Genomic DNA, 17922 nt, shown 5'->3' with positions numbered 1-17922 from the left:
TCCTGCCTGACTCCATCATCATGAGAACCAGAACCTCATCCTGGTCCCAAAATATAATAATAATTCAAACTCTCAACAAACTTCACGTATAACTTAAAATCCAAAATCATATGAAAAGCATGTCGAATGCTAAAATTGCATAAGGTGCAGTGGCGGAGCGTCGATACAACTCGATTCCCAACGGGTTCCCTAAAATTCTCTAGTATCTGTAGAAGTCCATATAAGGGTGAATCACTTTTTTCTTGCTTGTTATTGCCATGGTTACGGTCCCCTGGGTCACCCTGGTTTTATGCAAAATTATGCTACTTTAATTATGCAAACATGCATGTAGTCCATGTTTGTAGATGGCCCATTAAGAAAGGGATGTATTAACAACAGAAAAATGCTTGTTTGCATAGTTTAAATAGCATAATTTTGCATAAAACCAGGGTGACCCAGGGGACCGTAACCATGGCAATAACAAGCAAGAAAAAGGTGATTCACCCATAAAACAGATTCCAAAAACCCCTCCGGCTTTACCAGTTAAAATTTTCACGCCCCGCCACTGATAAGGTGTAAAAAGGATCAAGATTTGTTTAGTCGCAGTTTACGGCACTTCTCGGAACTATCGAGCTGCTTACGAAAGCTAGGTGCGCCGGACGATCAAACGCAGGTCCGTTGTCTTCGAGCGCTCGGCGCAGACTGAGCGGGCTCGCGTTAGCACAGTGTCTTTTATTCGAATTTTAGGTGTTTTAAAAACATATCTATCGACAGAAAGGTATGTCTTATATGTATGATTTTTTTCTTATAGGTCAATAAGAAGTTCTAGTTTAGGATAATATTATTTAAGAGTTACAAAAAATGCAGGAATCGCAGGAAAAATACATAATGTAAACCTCTTTTTATCGAAAAAATGGGGAGGATACGGAAGGTTATTTATCCACCATTTCAAGTAAATCTTAAAATGTCAAAGTATTAGCTAACTCGTACAGGATATAACAAATAGGATTGTGATCATTTATTACCCCAAATAACATTTTTAACAGCACAATCACGATTCTAAACGAGCTATCCCACTATGAAAATTGAAAACGTCTTCCGAAAAAACTGATTTTTCGGAAGTATAAAAAGACATATTTTAAAGTAGTACCAATTGACTTTCTAGCTTAAGATATGTACTTTTAGGAACATTATCATTTTTTTAATAATCATTTATAGTTTCTTTATAATTTTGAATGAAAAAGGTTCTATTTTGCAAAAAACGCTCTTCTTTAGGAATAAGGCCTCTTAATAGAAGTAGCCGATGCGAACAATCAGTTCCATACGTGTCGTGCGTTTTTAGACAATGGGAGCGAACATTGTTTTATAACTGAAGCGTTACGTAATAAATTAAACGTTAAACCTATACAGTCCACTGTTCAACTCACCGGTGTTGGTGAAATACGAGTAGTTACACAGACAAATCAGTTATGCGATGTAACTATTAGGTCTAAAAATTCGGATTATTCCATGTCTTTATCGTGTTTTGTCTTGAAGCGCGTAACAGCCAGTTTGCCCTCGACTTACATCGATTTAGATATCTTTCGTGATTTTAATTATGTATTAGGTTTAACTCATTTATTGGGTACAAAATTATAAATAAAAACAATAATACTAATCATAATTTAAACCTTAATCTAAAAATAAATACCTAACTAAACTAAATTTAGATATTATACGTGTTCCTGACAATGTTCAGTTAGCAGATCCCGATTTTAACGTGCCTTCAGAGATCGATATACCTATCGGTTCTGAAATATTTTGGGATCTTTTAGACGGTGAAAGGATTCGATTACCGACAGGGCCGTACTTAATAAATTCGAAATTCGGTTGGTAGGTATCTGGTCCGATTAATACACGGAACTTGCGCATTAATAATCAAGTCCATTGTTATTTTATCCAATCGATTGACTCTCAACTTAAACGGTTTTGGGAGATTGAGGATATTCCTCAGGTAGATAATGTTCTTACATCTGACGAGCAGAAATGTGAGGAACTTTTTATCAATACGACTAAACGTGAAGAGGACGGTCGGTTCTCCGTCCGAATGCCGCTAAGAGAATCAGCTGATACGTTGGGCGATTCTTATACGTTAGCGAAAAATCGGTTTTTATCCTTAGAACGTAAATTAGAGCGTTTGCCGGAATATAAATGTTTATACTGTGACTTCATGCGAGAATACGAAAATATGGGTCACATGACTCGTGTCGCCGATTATGGTACTCCAAATTACTTCCATCCCCACCATGGTGTCTTTAGGGAAGGGAGTGCCACTACAAAATTGCGCGTCGTGTATAGTGGAGCGGCCCCCACTACCACAAATAAATCGTTAAATAGCATACAGCTGCCGGGTCCAGCACTTCAAAACGATATATTTGCTATTTTGTTGCGTTTCCGTCAATACAAGTACGTTGCTTGTGCTGACGTGGAGAAAATGTTTCGGCAGGTTTTGATCCAACCAGATCAGAGATCCTTGCAAATGATTCTCTGGCGTGAAAAACCTACCGATCCATTACACGTTTATGAACTCAATACGGTTACATATGGGCAAACTAGTGCGCCATATTTAAGTCAACGCTGTATACGACAGTTAGCGTTAGAATGTGGTGATGACGTCATCGCGCGCGTCATTAACCAAGATATATTCGTAGACGATTTAATTACGGGAGATGATGACTTCCAGAATTTACTTGACATATGTCAGAAAACGTATAACGTTCTGCAATCAGGATGCTTTCCTATACGTAAGTGGACCTTTAATTGTGACGTTCCGCAGGAAAAGTCCCGGGAGCATTTTGTAGGCGAGCACACACAGAACAAAACCCTAGGGGTAGGTTGGGATAATACACGCGATGAATTGTATTATACCACAAAAATCGATGCCTTACCTAACACGTCATTTTTAGGGTTCCGTAGTCAACTAGGAACCCTTATAGTTTCGCCATGTCTGTCTGTCCGTCCGTCCGTCCGTCCGTCCGTCCGCGGATAATCTCAGTAACCGTTTGCACTAGAAAGCTGAAATTTGGTACCAATATGTATATCAGTCACGCCAACAAAGTGCGAAAATAAAAAATGGAAAAAAATGTTTTTTTAGGGTACCCCCCCCTACACGTAAAGTGGGGGCTGATATTTTTTTTCATTCCAACCCCAACGTGTGATATATTGTTGGATAGGTATTTAAAAATGAGTAAGGGTTTACTAAGATCGTTTTTTGAAAATATTAATATTTTCGGAAATAATCGCTCCTAAAGGAAAATAAATTAATAGTTTAAAAAACACTATAAAACACGCTTTTATAAATGCACGTAAAAGCCAAAAATAAATTATGGATCGTTCAAGTTGTCTCTATTTGTGAGCTGAAGTTTAAAAACTATGTGCTTTTAATTATAATATTTGATTGTAAAAGCGTGGGGCGCTGGAACAGGAAAGACTTTTTGTATAACTTGCTGATAAATCAAATTATGCTATGTTACGGGAAGGAGGTTACACAGATTGACGCGCTAACTGCAGTTGCAGCATGACTAGTAGGTTCTACATTAAACAGCCAAATCACTTAAAAGTCAGTGTTCAAAGTAGGTACCAGTTTGTCGAACTCAGACAAAATATGCGCTAGTAGCGAGGAGAGTCGACAGCCACCGACACTTAGAACGCCGCTTTTTTCCGGTAATCAAAGTACAAAAGGGGAAAGTGTCTACAGTGACAGGAGGCAGGTTCTTGTTCGTGGACGAGATATCTTTGGTTCTCTTTGGTAACTCTTAGGCGGCATATGTAAACGTTATGTTCTTATGCAACTTCATTCGCCAGGAAGTTCGGATTAGTATTTGTTTACAAGAAAGTCTTTCCTGTTCCAGCGCCCCACGCTTTTACAATCAAATATTATAATTAAAAGCACATAGTTTTTAAACTTCAGCTCACAAATAGAGACAACTTGAACGATCCATAATTTATTTTTGGCTTTTACGTGCATTTATAAAAGCGTGTTTTATAGTGTTTTTTAAACTATTAATTTATTTTATACTTTTTAGTCATTAATAATGAAATACTTTTAACATTTATACATAAATTTATTTCAAGTAGGCGGATTTTACATGCCATCTGTGGCTTAACGTGTACTTATTGCTAATTGCAACTTAATAATAACTAGCGGCTACCTTCTTATTACGGTATTATCATAAAAATGTTTATACCTAGTAAGTTATCCGTAAAAGATAGACATGTGCCATCGCGGACTTTTTGAAGACATTAGAGAGACATACTTTCGTCATACATTGTTTTGAAGCTCTCAGCTAGTGGGATTTTGTTTGACTCGATTAGAAAATATTGTCACATTTCAACTAATTCAAACAAAATTTAAGTATTTCTTTTTTGCCGAGCCCCCCTTTATTTGCTCTTAAGGGTCACAGGAAAACCCTAACGCAACTTATTTTAAATACAACGTTTATCTTTCTTTTATGCGGGGGGCCTCGTCCCCCGAGCCCCCCTTTGTTTGCTCTTAAAGGTCACAAGAAAACGCTAACCCAACTTATTTTAAATACTACGTTAACCTTTCTTTTATGCGGGGGGCTTCTCCCCCCGAGCCCCCCTTTTCGTTACTCTTAAGGGTAACAAGAAAACCCTAACCCAACTTATTTTAAATACAACGTTTATCTTTCTTTTATGCGGGGGCTTCGCCCCCCGAGCCCCCCTTTTTTTGCTCTTAAATCTTAAAGGTCACAAGAAAACGTTGATCTTTCTTTCATGCGGGGGGCTTCGCCCCCCGAGCCCCCCTTTGTTTGCTCTTAAAGGTCACAAGAAAACGCTAACCCAACTTATCTAAATACTACGTTAATCTTTCTTTTATGCAGGGGCTTCTCCCCCGAGCCCCCTTTTCGTTACTCTTAAGGGTAACAAGAAAACCCTAACCCAACTTATTTTAAATACAACGTTTATCTTTCTTTTATGGGGGCTTCGCCCCCGAGCCCCCTTTTTTGCTCTTAAATCTTAAAGGTCACAAGAAAACGCTAACCCAACTTATTCTAAATACTACGTTGTTCTTTCTTTCATGCGGGGGCTTCGCCCCCGAGCCCCCTTTTCGTTACTCTTAAGGGTCACAAGAAAACCCTAAACCAACTTATTTTAAATACAACGTTGATCTTTTTTCATGCGGGGGCTTCGCCCCCGAGCCCCCTTTGTTTGCTCTTAAAGGTCACAAGAAAACGCTAACCCAACTTATCTAAATACTACGTTAATCTTTCTTTTATGCAGGGGCTTCTCCCCCGAGCCCCCTTTTCGTTACTCTTAAGGGTAACAAGAAAACCCTAACCCAACTTATTTTAAATACAACGTTTATCTATCTTTTATGCGGGGGCTTCGCCCCCCGAGCCCCCCTTTGTTTGCTCTTAAATCTTAAAGGTCACAAGAAAACGCTAACCCAACTTATTCTAAATACTACGTTGATCTTTCTTTCATGCGGGGGGCTTCGCCCCCCGAGCCCCCCTTTGTTTGCTTTTAAAGGTCACAAAAAAACGCTAACCCAACTTATTTTAAATACAACGTTGATCTTTCTTTTATGCGGGGGGCTTCGCCCCCCGAGCTCCCCTTTTCGTTACTCTTAAGGGTAACAAGAAAACCCTAACCCAACATATTTTAAATACAACGTTTATCTTTCTTTTATGCTGGGGGCTTTGCCCCCCGAGCCCCCCTTTGTTTGCTCTTAAAGGTCACAAGAAAACGCTAACCCAACTTATCTAAATACTACGTTAATCTTTCTTTTATGCAGGGGGCTTCTCCCCCCGAGCCCCCCTTTTCGTTACTCTTAAGGGTAACAAGAAAACCCTGACCCAACTTATTCTAAATACTACGTTGATCTTTCTTTTATGCGGGGGGCTTCGCCCCCCGAGCCCCCCTTTGTTTGCTCTTAAATCTTAAAGGTCACAAGAAAACCCTAACCCAACTTATTTTAAATACAACGTTGATCTTTCTTTTATGTATGATGGAATTGTGTATGATGGTTACCTCTGAGCAGTCGTGTTGTTGTTTGCTCCGTACAATTTAATAAGAAAACAGTGCTGAAAGTGCTTTTACCATAAGGATTTAAATGTGTTTTAGTGAGGTGTGCCGTGAGAACTCTATTACGTGCAAAAACTATCTTACTAAGTGAAAAAACTAAGAAAAAATGACAAAAAACAAAGTCACAAATATCGTTGTGCCGTTCAAATTTCACGCACACATGTAAACAACTCTCAATGTGTGCACAGTGCGTTCTCCAATCAACGCTAAGGACGTTTTTCAAGCCACTCCCATTTAAACTTGCTGTTATAGAACTTTAATTTCGTTGTCTACGTCACAAGCTCGTTTGGATAAGTGTGAAGTTCACTGGCTTAAACACAGACTACGCCGCGCAGTCGTGAGTTCGAATCCTGTGTATGGACAGAGTTTACTTTTTTGTTTTTTTTTTTTCTCTCTTCATTTATTTTTTTTAAATTAACAACTGGACTTGAACTTTTTGATTCTTTTGGACTTTTGAATTACTTGTATATTTAAAATGGCGCCAGAAAATACCAAATGCTCCAAATGCGGTGACAGTGTGCATAATCAAGCAGTCCTAAAATGTAAAAACTGTGAGCTAGTTTTTGACACAAAATGTTCAGGAAGGTCCGAGAAATTAATTCGGCTAATGTCCCTTGAAAGTAAGAAAAATTGGAAATGCAAAGGGTGTCTTCATAGATCCAACTCACCAATCCAAGTAACAGTTAGAAAAACGAATCCGGTAAGAAGCGCAGACGAACAAAACATTACGTTAAGGAAAAAAACATCAAAATCAACAGCAACCCCGCAGCCGAGACACCCACCTGCGGATGCGGCGCTAGACTCAACTGAGAAAAAGCAGGAGTCCCTGACAAGTCACCGGCGGCAGAGGCAGCATCCGTACTGGATACCACGGCGTCAGGCACTTCACCCATTTTGGACCTGACGGATGAAGTATCCACATCTCTAGAGTCGAGTTTTCCACCCGCGGAGCAAGCTTCGACAGAGGTGGAAGAGAAGGAGAATAACAAGTCAACGGCATCATCTCCATTACTGAAAGTCCCTGAACCATCGGTGGCGACAATTTCTTCCCCAGTAGCGTCGGACCTGATGGACGAAATACACACGCCATTGGTGTCGGCGGTGTCTGGTTCTGCGACTGTCGCAAAAGAATGCGTTGAGGAACATGACTTTGATATTGACATAAGCGTTGCTATGAGCCAGGAAGAATCACGGACCAGATCCAGGTCTATGGAATTAATATCAGAAGTCGAGGAGCTTTTTCCAGATAACTCTTCTCTTGTTGATGACGAGGTATCCAAAAGTTTTGAGTTAAGTAATGATACCAGTATAATTGCTGCGTTAACAGGCAAGATAGAAAAACTGAGAATTGATTTAGCAAGCACAGAGAATGAATTGCAGAATACAATTATAGAAAATAATGAACTCACGCGTCAAATTGCTAAATTGACGTTAGAATTAAGTACACTGAAACAATTGTGCAATACACCACCTTCAGCTAAGAAAGGAGCTCGAATGAATCGGGTGTCAAACATAGCTAGTCCTATTGGAAAGAGTAGCCTTGGCCCTCGTCTGGATTTTTCAAAAAAAACTTTAGAGTTAGAAAATGTAATATCAAAATTAAAAACAGAGCTTTTTAATTGTAAGGAGGAAATACTACGTCTCAATCAGGTCATTGTGGGCCTCGAACAAAACCTGGCTACTCCAGCAAGGTCCGTCTCACCTCTTGAGCCCTTAAGAGATATTAGAAATGCAAGTGAACCCCTTAGAAGTCCAAATGAGTTATCGGAATGCCGACAAATAAAACCGAAAAGTAAATTATGTATCATATCTAGCACAAAACGATGTAATTTACTACGCAACATGAAAGCTGTGAGTCTTTATGATAATTTTGAGTATTGTCACTATTTAATCCCTAATGTCGGAATAGAATTATTACTAGAAAACATAGATTTGAAACTGGTCGGCTATTCTAAAGCAGACTTTTGCATTGTTATGATCGGCGAGTCAGATTTCCGAATAACCCAAAATTATGATGTGTTAGTTAATACTATACATGATAAGTTGAAGAGAATAAATAATACTAACATAATTATTGTTTTACCAACATATATTTGTGGTGCACCTGTTTATAATGCACGAGTGGAATTATTCAATAATAAACTTGGACAAGACATGCATTGTCATGGTTATGGCTATCTTTATGACTCTAATCGAAACCTAACCCTAGATGAGTTTTCGTTGGAAACTGGAAAAATTATCAGCCACGGAGTTCAAACCATTCTGTGGGGCCTAGCTGAGTGGATTTTAAGCCTAAGCAACACCGGTGTTTCCAAATCAGCTTCGGAGACGCCTCCTAAAAAAAGTGAAATAAGTGAGAATATAACAAACAATGATACCTTGTTTTTTCGACCATAAACTCTCCAATAGAGACGATTCTGTACTGGATATATATAATTCTAACATAACTCTTAATATAGACAAAAATCTTGAAGGAATAAATTCTTATCCCACTAGTCATTTATCAGCACAACAAACAACTTCTTTAAATGTATTTTTACAAAACGTATGTGGCATAAAATCAAAACAAGATTTGGTAGAGTTGTATTTAGATAGTATGGAAAATAAACCACATTTTGTATGTCTTTGTGAACATTTTTTAAATGATAATGCAGCGGATTGTGTTGTTTTTAATAATTACGAAAAGGTCTGTATGTTTTCCAGAACCAGTAAAAAAGGGGTGGTACATTAATACTAGCTGAAAAGGGTAGGAAGACTGAAACCTTATTGGAATGTAAAAAGATGGCTAGAGTAGAGTGTTTTGAAATTTGTGCGGTTAGGGATTTGGACACTAATGTATGTATATGTTGCTGTTACCAAAATGACAAAAAATTTGATATTTTTATGGAAAAGTTAGAATTGCTACTACAATATTTTCTTGACAAAAAGTGTATAATCTGTGGTGATTTTAATGTTAACATGTTAAAAGATGATAAGAAGAAAAGTATGTTTGTTAAACTTTTGAGATCTTATAACTTTAGATATCTTGTTCACAACAAAGCGACGTTTAAGCGCAATGAATCTGAATCGTGCATAGACAATATTTTGACGAATTTACCTGAAGAATGCGTGTTGTGGACTTTAGTAGATCATAATGGTCTGTCAGATGGGCATGCGGGTATAGAAACCGGCTTTATAGTGAATAATTATAATCAGCATGAAAAACGGAAGGAGAAAGCTATTTTTGTAAACCGCAGAGTTTTCAGTAAAAGGAATCACGAAGTATTCAAAGATTGTATAAATAGAGAAAATTTGTGTGTTTTAGGCATTAATAGTTTCCTTAAAACATTTAATACTATGTTTCAAAATAGCTTTAAAAAGGTAAAGAAAAAAATTCTTTTACAAAGAACTAACCGTGTTAAGTGGATAACCAAAGGAATCAAGGTAGCGAGCAAAATGAAACGTGTGCTGTTATCCATAGATACTGCTCACAACGATCAAAGTTTAATTAACTATCGCAAAGCGTATATAAAAATATTCAAAAAAGTTCTTAAGAAGGCTAGGATGTTAACGGTACAAAACCAAATTGCGCAGGCAAATAACTCTGCTAAAAGTATCTGGGAAGTGGTAAACAAGCGTACAAGTAAGAACAAGGTAGTTAGTAATAGCAAACTGGTACTCAAAACTGATCAATCATTAGTACATAATGGTGCAGAAATAGCTGAAATTTTTTCCAGCAATTTCGATTCCGCAAATTTTCAAATAAAGGGTGACCCTGCAATAGCTTATTCCTTACTGGAATCGAATTCCGAAAGAGTACAAAATAGTATGGTTTTTAGGCTAACTTCATCATTTGAGATAAAATCAATTGTCAAAGCTATGAAAAATAAAAAATCTAGTGGTTATGACGACATACCCATAACTATTATCAAAGATAATATTGAACAATTAGCTCAACCACTCTCATGTTTTTATAATAATTGTATAGATCAGGGTATCTTTCCCGACCAGCTGAAAATTGCAAAAATTGTTCCTTTACATAAAAAGGGTTCACGGACTGATCCAAAGAATTATAGACCCATTTCCTTATTACCCACCTTGTCAAAAATTTTTGAAAAGGTAATTAAGAAAAGACTCAACACTCACCTTTTCAATAATAATATTATTAATATAAGACAATTCGCCTACCAAAAAGGTATCGGTACCTCCGAGGCAATAGACACAATTATAGAAGACATTACTAATAATTTAAATGAAAAGTTAAGGGTGGCTGGTATCTTTCTTGATTTAAAATCCGCTTTTGACACTATTGATCATGACATCTTATTGCATAAACTAGAATTCTATGGTATCAGGGGAAAGGTATTAAACTTATGTAGGTCGTATTTGCGGAACCGAAAACAGTTTGTAGAAGTTACAGAGGTTAATGAAAGTGCTATTGAGGTCACCTATAGGTCAAAATGTGTTAACATAACACGAGGGGTTCCTCAAGGATCTGTGTTAGGACCCATATTTTTTGTTTTATATTTTAACGACTTTATTTCTTATATTTGTAGGGCAATTCCAGATATAAAGCTAGTGACATTTGCAGACGATACGAGCGCAGTCTTGTCAAGCCCAACTCTTACTGGTCTAAATAATAAGGTCAATTTAGCACTAGAAGTATGTCAGGCATGGCTTCGTGCAAATAGTTTGATTTTAAATAGCTCAAAGACTTACGCTATGTTATTTAAAACAACAGCAAGAAATAATGAATCCCTATGTGTACATATTAATGGCGACATCATTAGACCTGTAGATAGCGCAAAAATGTTGGGTATTCACCTAGATTCACTGTTAAACTGGAAGGATGAATTAAATAATTTAGAAAAGTCAATTAGTTCTGCTTGTTATGCCATTCGCAGCCTCAGAGATGAATTGACCGTTGAGCAACTCAAAATGGTTTATTTTGCCCTTGTAGAGTCAAAACTCCGCTATAGCATAAAACTGTGGGGCAACAGCTATAAATACAATATAAACCGAGCTTTCGTTGCCCAAAAAGATGCTATACGTGCTATAGCTAGAATTCCTCCATGGGAGAGTTGTAGAGAACACTTCATGAGTCTACAAATACTTACAGTACCCAGCCTCTACATTCTTGTCCTGTTGACTGATGTCATCAAGCATCGCAATCGTTTTGAAAGTGATTCAGAAATGGTGTTGCGGGAAGCCTCTAGGACTAAGAACTTAACACCAAAAGTAGCACCGCGGCTAGAGGTTGTAGAGCATAGTGCCAAAGTACAAGCGGTTAAATTATTTAACAGGATGCCTATAGAGTTTAAAGTTATAAGATGCTCTGTAACCTTTAGAGATAAGTTAAAATTGTATTTATTAGAAAAATGCTGCTATGACATTAATGATTTTTAGTTCTAAGTAGGTATTATTATTATTTATTTTTGCTGACATGTAGTGCGTATTATTATTATTAGTTATTATGTTCTTTCATTAATTTTTTTTATCATTGTTTTATTTAATAAGTATAATAGCAGACATTTTTATTGGGGGTTTTTATTGTATAATATGTTTTTGTTTGTATTATTTTACTGTATATATTAGACTTACTAGGTTAATATTTATTGTACATACACATTCAAACACGATGTCAAATTGTTCATGAATAAATAAACTAAACGCTAACCCAACTTATTCTAAATACTACGTTGATCTTTCTTTCATGCGGGGGCTTCGCCCCCCGAGCCCCCCTTTTCTTTAGTCTTAAGGATCACAAGAAAACCTTAACCCAACTTATTTTAAATACAATGTTGATCTTTATTTCATGCTTCCCCCCTCGACCCCCCCCCCCTTTTTCTGTTCTTTTCTTCCGGCACCATCATCAGGCCTTGAAACCTAATCGTAGTCATAGTTCATTACAAGACTTTTCTAAGAAGCCCAAAAACAGCTATGATACGATGTTCCATCATGTAGTTCCAGTTCATATCTTCCGGCTTCATCATCAGACCTTGAAACCTAATCGTAGTCAAAGTTCATTACAAGACTTTTCTAAGAAACCCAAAAACAGCTATGATACGATGTTCCATCATGTAGTTCCAGGTAGAGGTGTGCGCCGACCGGCGTGGCGTACGCCGCCGGTCATTTTTGCCACGCCGACGCCGCCGATCATTTCACCGGCGTGAAATCGGCGTGAGATCGAAGTGAAAATAGTTACTAATTTTTGGCTTGTTCTGTGTTATTCATTCTGAAGACGTGTGTGCCTATTAAAAATTGATCAACAACGGCGTTTGCCAAAAATCGGCGGTGGCGGCGTGTTTCCGGAATAAATTTGGCGTGACCTTGAATTAAACCTCGTAAGTCCCAGGCCATTTTTTTGCGATTTTGAATTTGGAACTTTGTTTTATTGAGAGTTCAAAACTCTAATTTGTACCTACTTGTACAAGTAGTAAGGTGTTCCTTATATAAAAATCATACGTATACCTTTATATAAACAGTGAGTTAAATAACACATGTAAATGAACACGGGATAGGAAAAAACACTGATTACCCTAATAATTATCTGTTGATAGCACAAAATATTTTTTTATCATTGTTGGCTTCCATTAAATAATTTATTTTCTAAATTATCGTGAATCTGCAAGGCACTCTTTCTTTATGAGGACCTTTGAAAGCTGGTAAAGAGGCATTAGCATCGGTGGAGCACTGAAACCCTATGAGGTACAAGACCTTACAGTCCAAAAAATCTTGAACTTCCTGGATTCAACGGGCATGAGAAGATTATTTAATCACAAAGAGCCGTCACAATTAATCACTGCTGGTCGGCGTGACGGAGGAACACACATCGTCAGCACAACCACAGGAATTCCATTGTGCCCAGCCAATTGATGAGTGTCGAGAAAAAAAAGAGCTTTACACACAACTATGGTGGAAACGGATGTCCAGCATATAGCCCTCGGCAAAAAAATTAGAGTTGGATGCAGATAGTTGATCCAGAAAACTGGTTTTGGTTTTTGCGTCGTGTAGCAATGTTAGCACTGATTAATTTTTCCATCTGTTAATGCGATATATACCAGGACCGGTAGTCCAAAGTACCAACGAATGGTTACCGTGCTACCGCAGCCAGGCCGGGAAAGACCAAAAAAAGAGATAAAAGGACGACCTCGATGCATTTTTATAATGACTGGCAGGAGCGGACAGCAAACTGTAATAAGTGAGGATAAAAAGAACAGGCCCCTGCCCAGCAGTGGGCCACATATTAAGCACATAAAAAAACAAGATACCTACGATTAAATGAAGGTTGGCACTTGCCGGTAGTTGTAATCACACAGAATTATAATGAAAAGCTTTAATTCCTGCAAAACCAGATCAGCAACGAAAATAAGATCACGCAAAGTGAAGCCAACCTGGGTAGTATACCTCTATGAGTACCTAGGACGCAAAAAACCATCGCGTCCCATTCCAAACTATAGTTCTACACACAATGGCTACAAGCAGTTTGCCGACGCGATGGGCACATAGGTATTTTTCTAGGAGCTCTGAAATCTTGAATAATACATGGTAGTCATCCAGATACAGACGAAGAAGAAATACAGACGCGGAAATGGCATTGGATTGTACACATGCTCAGAAAACCTGATACCCACCTATCCAAAATGGCCCTCACCTGGAATGTACCCGGAAAGCGCAAACCATGCCGCCCTAAATCGACCTGGCGTCGTTCGGTTCAGCAGGAGCTCAGGGTGCTAGACATGGGGTGGGAGGAGGTCACTCAAACTGCCCAAGACCGGAGTAAATGGAGAAATATGATTCGAGCCCTACACCCCAGCAGAGGGTAACAGGATGTAAAGAAGAAGAGAAGAGTCATCCAGATGGAAAAATAACTGAAGATCCAACAGGGAGAGTCTTGGCTCTCCAGATTTGGTGCTTTCGTAGGCGCTGTAACCATGTGGTTATAGTCAAGACGTAAGCCAGAGCAAAATCGCACACAGATCTCCCCGCATGCTCATCAGTTTTTCGCATGCCATTAAGAACTTCATACTGAAGAAATATTTTATTCATAGTAAAGTTTATTGGCAAATTGTAACAAATATTGCACAAAAAAGTCCAAAAATATATCCAAATAGTGCAAATACAAATACCAAGTTTGAGCAGTTTAGTAACCACCAAGGTCACGCCATTTAATAATCGGCAAAAATGCTCGGAGGCGGCGGCGGTTCATATCAACTTAGTGACAAATTTCGAGAAAAAAACGAAATAATTTGCTATTAATATTGCTAAAATCTTCATTAGAACATGAAATTGTGTCACAGGGCTCATGATAAAAAGTTTATTTATGTACTTTGTAACGCCGGTTATAGAAGTGCCGTTTTTTTTTTAAATATAACATGTTTTTAATTATTACGCCGATCACGCCGATTACGCCGACGCCGCCGGCCATTTTTGGCCCGGACGCCGCCGCCGACGATTTAGCCACCGGCGCACACCTCTAGTTCCAGGTCATATCTTCCAGCTTCATCATCAGACCTTGAAACCTAATTGTAGTCAAAGTTCATTACAAGACTTTCCTAAGAAGCCCAAAAACAGCTATGATACGATGTTCCAACATGTAGTTCCAGTTCATATCTTCCGGCTCCATCATCAGACCTTGAAACCTAATCGTAGTCAAAGTTCATTACAAGACTTTTCTAAGAATCCCAAAAACAGCTATGATACGATGTTCCATCATGTAGTTCCAGTTCATATCTTCCGACTCCATCATCAGATCAGCTCCACAGTACCATATTATTGTATTGTCATCGGAACTACATATAGCTGCCAATTTTCATTACGCTACGATCCTTGGAAGATGGTTAAATTAGCCTCCGCAGATTCCATTACATAGTTAGTTACATACACGACGACCTAATAAAAGCGTGTTAAAAAAGCGCGTCCCCCCCCCTCTAACTTTTGAACCATATGTTTAAAAAATATGAAAAAAATCACAAAAGTAGAACTTTATAAACACTTTCTAGGAAAATTGTTTTGAACTTGATAGTGAAGGCTATGTTCTGGTCTTAAATGAAAGAACTTCTCCTTGCTCGTTGTTTTATTACAATGCCAATCTCATACTGAACAGTTTGGGTTACAATCACAGTCGATATTAACAATACAATACACAAATTCCTAAAATTATCACAGCTTGGTTATATGGTTGCTTTTTCTAGTTTTTCCATAATGCCGCTTATATCTTTTTTTTCACGGTGACATCTGTCAAGATTTATGCGGTTCCCGCCTAATGTTTTATTTTTTTAAAAGGGCCAATCTTATTCAGGCACGTTTATATCTACCGATAATTTGATAAAGGCCAGTATACATATAAAATCAATGAAAATTATGAACTCAATGTCGAAAGCTAACAGCTCGGCCTTCCTGTGTAAGCGAGGCCCTTCGCTTAGGATCAGTTGCATCACCCGCAGACAACAGCTAGCAGGCACATCAACGTCTCGCAGCAGAAGTCTACGGACATTACCATACAAAAATATTACAAACGTTTAATTCGTTAACAGACGGATTGGTGCAACCGATCCCTAGGTTGTTGACATAACACAAACCTACTTCCTATGCCTACTAGTTTAGAGATCAACAGTGGTAATGATAACATATCATTGAACATTGCTTGTAATGATAACATAACTTCAATAAAAGTTACGAGTTTCAACAATAGAAAACTATTCAAAAACATAAATTAACAACAAATAAATCAAAAGCTGCATGTTTCAGACAATAATCATTCGTCTGATACAACGGTAATGGTAACATACCTAATCCTCCAGGTGTTGACATGCTTGTTAATGATAACACAACTATACAATAAAATTTACGAGTTTTGACAATAGCAAACTTATCAATAACATCAATAATAACAATAAAAAAAAATCAAAGGCTCCATTTTTCAGACAATAATAATACGACTATACAACAGTAACAGGAAGAGTGCAATAAGTACATCGGCCATCCTCGTTGTTAAGCGAGTCCCTTCGCCTTGAGCATTTCTCAGTGTCACGACTGGAACTACGAGTATCAACTATCAATTAGATAATATGCTTAGAGATCAGCGATAAAAAAAAAACAATGAATTTGTACCTACTTATTAAATTTTGCACCTATAGGCATACCAACATTGTCATTCAATTTTACATTAACAAACAAAAATAGATCATAAGATATAACGAAACCGATAGTCGTATGGAATAATAATTTAATCCGAAACACAACAAGAAATTTAATCCAATAAACTTAACATGTATAGCGTAACTACTGTCATAGAGTATATAAAAAAAACATCTTTATTCAGTTGATTGGCCAAAAATCTAACAAAATGCTCAAATCACACATTTAACATCCATTATATTTCAAATAACGTTGCCAGTATCTGTTTTCCATACAGTCTTGTACAAACACACAAGAAATATAACTATCCGTGGGTCACAAACGACTTAATAATAAAAAAAAAAAAAAAACTTCTCGTCCAGTTAATTGAAATCGCTCAAAAACACCCGCATAGTAATGAGATATTGAAACTAATTATATCACAATCAAAATATTAATAATTTAAACAATCTCTATCACACGCACATCGCACAACGCGAATACTACGCTAAAACGTTACAAAGTAGTGGTTATCAACTAAACACTCTCTGGCAAATCGTAAACACCGTCACGACACGCGTCTCCAGCAAGCGACAATGCAATCTGGACTCGTTAAAAGATAGCCGGGATGAACAATACACATCGCGGAACCGGTTAGCTAAGATATCAATTTTTTTTTATCTGCTGCAAATGCACCTATCGCTCGCCCGGAACTGACTAATGAAGTACCTCTTACACATTCGTGCACCTCAAGTCCCGTTTCCGTTAAGTTATCGGTCTCGGTTTACCTTTGATGAGTTGTATAAAATCATATAGCGACAAATATTGTTACAAGAAAAACACCTGTGGTATATATGTATATGATACCTCAACTATGTTGCTAATGCTCAAAGTTGGACTACCTAGGCATAGTTCAGTTAACTAACATTTTTTTATTATTAAAGTAGGTATTTACCCACCATACTTAAAAATGTAACAGTCGTTCCCGTTTATAAAGGCAAAAGTCAGAAAGATGAGTTGAGGAACTATACCTAGGCCAATAAGTATAATTCCCACTATGTCCAAAGTTTTAAAAGCGGGAGTGAGTAATCGGCCGCATAACTTTTTAGAAAAGTTTCAATTAATACACACAAAACAATTTGCCTATCGACGAAATCGCTCATGTGTCTCAATTATTAAAGAGAACCATTTACATGTAACCATTGTCGTTTGCGACATGACGAATGCTTTTGACCTTTGCGATCACAACGTCCTAATCAAAAAGTTTGAGCACCACGGTCCAGGTGCCTCTGTTTTAAAGTTCATGGCCGATTTCTTATAGGAAAGACAGCAATCCGTTGTAATAAATAGTGGTTCGGTAAAATCTGACTGTGGTTCTGTAGATATTGGGATCCCCTAGGGCTCGTCCATGGCCCAATCTATGCTTTCTAATACAAATGTATGTTTTTGCTGACGACATACTAACTGCTCCGAACAACGATAGCTTCAAGACGTCAATCACCCGTGACGTACATAAACTCCTAGTACATTGGTTTCGTTAATGGGCTCGTCCTTAAATGTATCAATAACTCAGGTTCTCCACTTTAACCTAGGAAGGAGACCGCCAGTAGTTACCATGAACAACACAATCCTTCCGCACGTCACCTCTGCCAAATTTTGAGCGTTACCCTCGACCAATTGCTAAAATGGGACACCCAAATTGAATTAGTATGCACGCACTAAGTTAGCAGGAATCTGTTTCGCACCCAAAATACTGTC

This window comes from Leguminivora glycinivorella, chromosome 8, assembly GCF_023078275.1.
Source record: "Leguminivora glycinivorella isolate SPB_JAAS2020 chromosome 8, LegGlyc_1.1, whole genome shotgun sequence".
NCBI lineage: Eukaryota > Metazoa > Arthropoda > Insecta > Lepidoptera > Tortricidae > Leguminivora > Leguminivora glycinivorella.
The sequence above is the reverse complement of the archived record's forward strand: the minus strand, read 5'-3'. Positions refer to the sequence as shown.